Below are 2,903 nucleotides of genomic sequence, written 5' to 3'. Positions count from 1 at the left end.
GACTAGAAGTGCAAAATAACACAAAAAAGAGTGTGGGTCTGAAAAATGTCGTTAAGTGGTACAAAAGGGAAATTTCACACACTATACAAGTAGCTCGAGGAAGAGGAATCCTCATTTTATGTCCTTGGGGGTCATGCGATCAACAAGAGATTCATTGTGTCAGCTGGCAAAACTTTCTTCCAAGAAACCTTGATGGTGCTGTCACATGATGTAACAGGATGGGATGGCCAGAGTGGAAGCCACCATTTGAAATGCATTGTGGATTGTTTTGACAGGGTGCGATGTGGCGTGACGTGACAGTCAATGTGAACTGGCCTTTCCTCATCCATTGTTGGTCACAGGACTCACAAGCTCATCTCCATACTTTGTTTCGTTTGGTTGATATCAGTTGTTATTCTAAGCATTTGTTATTCGTTATTTTTTTATTTGTTATAAATTGTTTCATTTCATTATTTCTTTTGTTAAAATTTATAATTTTATAATGAATGATGGATGTTAATTGAAACAGTGAGCGAACAGACTGAATTGTATGGCATAAGCCTGCTAAATTACTTGCCCTCTACTACATTTATAAAATCGATTTTTATGCATACTGATACTATATCTAATATTTTACAATGAAATGGATTGCAATGTGGCTCCAGCTTCAAGTGGAAAAAGTACTGTGGGTAGAATCAGATTGATCAGCAAATGGAATTTATTTGCACCTTGTTAGACTTTTGTAATGTTTGATAAAGAAATGGACTGAAACTTTCAGACACTGCAAAAGCAGCAAAATGCCTTTTTGTGAACTATACACCAATTAATGTATTAGAGTTTCTTGTATAAATATATATTTGTGGTAGGGTCTTTTATTGATTCCTAAATTTTCCACAGTGTATTTGTTGACTGAACAGTTCATGAGTGAACTGCTGATCCATAGTGTCCAATGGGCACAATATTTCAGCGATCAGATATGTCGCCATTGTCATGAGCGTTGACAAACTGAATTTGTGAGGGTATGTGGCTGACTTGTATCCTCTTCCACCGTGTCCGAGGGCATGCACTGGCCATTGTGGAGACACTTGCATCTGTGTGTCTGGTAACATCGATATAGTTGCTCTGTCCACACTGGTCGCCATATCGTTGTGTTTGCTGTCTTCTTAATTAGGCCCAAGCCTTGCTGAGATTATGGCCAGTCCCGAATGATGAGATTATCCCTGGTGCGAATTTAGATGGCTTCTGTAACGACTCTATCCCAGTATTTGAAAGTCTGCATTAAAATCCTGGTATGTTCGTATTCCATCTCATGATTCTCTTCATTGCCGCAACGAATCGAAGTGTGTAAAGTGCACTGGCATTTATTCCACCCAAGAACGCATAATGCAGGAAGAAGATCAAAAATTTGTGCCCGTTGTGGCGGCCCGCATGGCGCAAACTGGCGTGGCTGGCCGGTCTTCTCAGGCCCCAGTGACATCAGTGAGAAGAAATGCAAGATGAAAAACCAGATGTGAGCGGCAGCTGCCCCCCCCCCCCCAATTGGCGTGCAGCCCCCATCTACCAGTGACAGTGGTGGATAGGGCAGCCAGCTGTGCGAATTGGAGGGAAGTGACTCATCATCAGCATGCTGTAACGGGCAGGCCGCTGCAGTGGCAGAAGGTGGTACAGAAGCGACCAACAGGAGAGGCGACTGGGCATCAATGTCGATGCTGTCATCCGACAAGATGAAAGCTGATTCAGGATGGTGTTACATGTACAGCTGGAGGCTGCCTGCCTCTTCCTGTGTGAGGTGCATGAATGGCAAATATTGGAAGCTTGGGCAGCCAGAAGGCCTGTCGCGACATGACTTTGCAATACACACAGATGGAAATCCAAACTCCACAGAAGGAGGCAATTGACAGAGTGTCGGAAGTGAAAGAAAAAGGAGAAGCAGGAAAAAAACCATCGCCCCAGTCAACCAAGAGGCACAGACAGATGAAGTTGTCAGAGAAGGAAAACTACTTATGATCTACAAAGAATGCCTATTTAAAGAAAGCAGTAAACGCATGGTGGCAGTATGGAGATGACTCGGACAAACAGGCAAAGAAGAATGGGAAGATATGGTTAGGATTATATTGGTAACACCAACAGGAGCTCTGGCTGGCATTTGCAGTTTTCCTTTGGCTGTAATTACATTCACGCACTCAAACAGCCCACCTTCCTCCCACAGAGGGAGGAATGAAGCGACGAAAAGAAAAGAAAAAATCCTGAGGTGCTCAGTTCGTCAACGCACCTGACGATGACGACACGTCTGAGTGCCGAAATATTGCGTCCATTGGACACTATGGGCTGGTAGACCAGCTGCAAACTGTTCAGTTGGGTTATTTATTGTTAAGAAGCTCTGTGAATTGTGTGTGGAACAGGTTTGTAAGCATCACTGCACAATATTTATGTCGTTTCACTCGCTAATCCCAGTACAAATAAGGCACGTGAACTATTAGAAGCCAAGTACAAGATGTAGAAGAAACCTGTAAATCACGAACAGAAAGATATTAAGACATACAACTATTGCACAAAAATTAGCATTGGACTGACAATTAAACTTAACTTTAAAGAAACCAGTTTGTTAGGTAGTGTGATGGCTGCTTAAAACACAGTGTTCCTTTTAACAATATTAGGTGAAATTTGACGTAGTAAATAAGTAAAATGGTGTCTCGACTTTCTAAAATAGATATAAAATGCAAATTCTATTTCCTTGGGATTCTTGTAAAGTGCGTGAAATTCCCCTTCTGTACCACATAGTAGCATTTTTGCGTTTTGTTGCACTTCTGTCTTCCTACACTAACATACAAACTATCCCTGCAAGCTGTAAAACATTTGAATCCGATTAAGGTCAGTTTCATACAAAGGCTTGAACACCAGCAGCCACATATATAAGCTATCAT

Source organism: Schistocerca cancellata, chromosome 8 (genome assembly GCF_023864275.1).
Source record: "Schistocerca cancellata isolate TAMUIC-IGC-003103 chromosome 8, iqSchCanc2.1, whole genome shotgun sequence".
NCBI classification, from domain to species: Eukaryota; Metazoa; Arthropoda; class Insecta; order Orthoptera; family Acrididae; genus Schistocerca; species Schistocerca cancellata.
The sequence above is the reverse complement of the archived record's forward strand: the minus strand, read 5'-3'. Positions refer to the sequence as shown.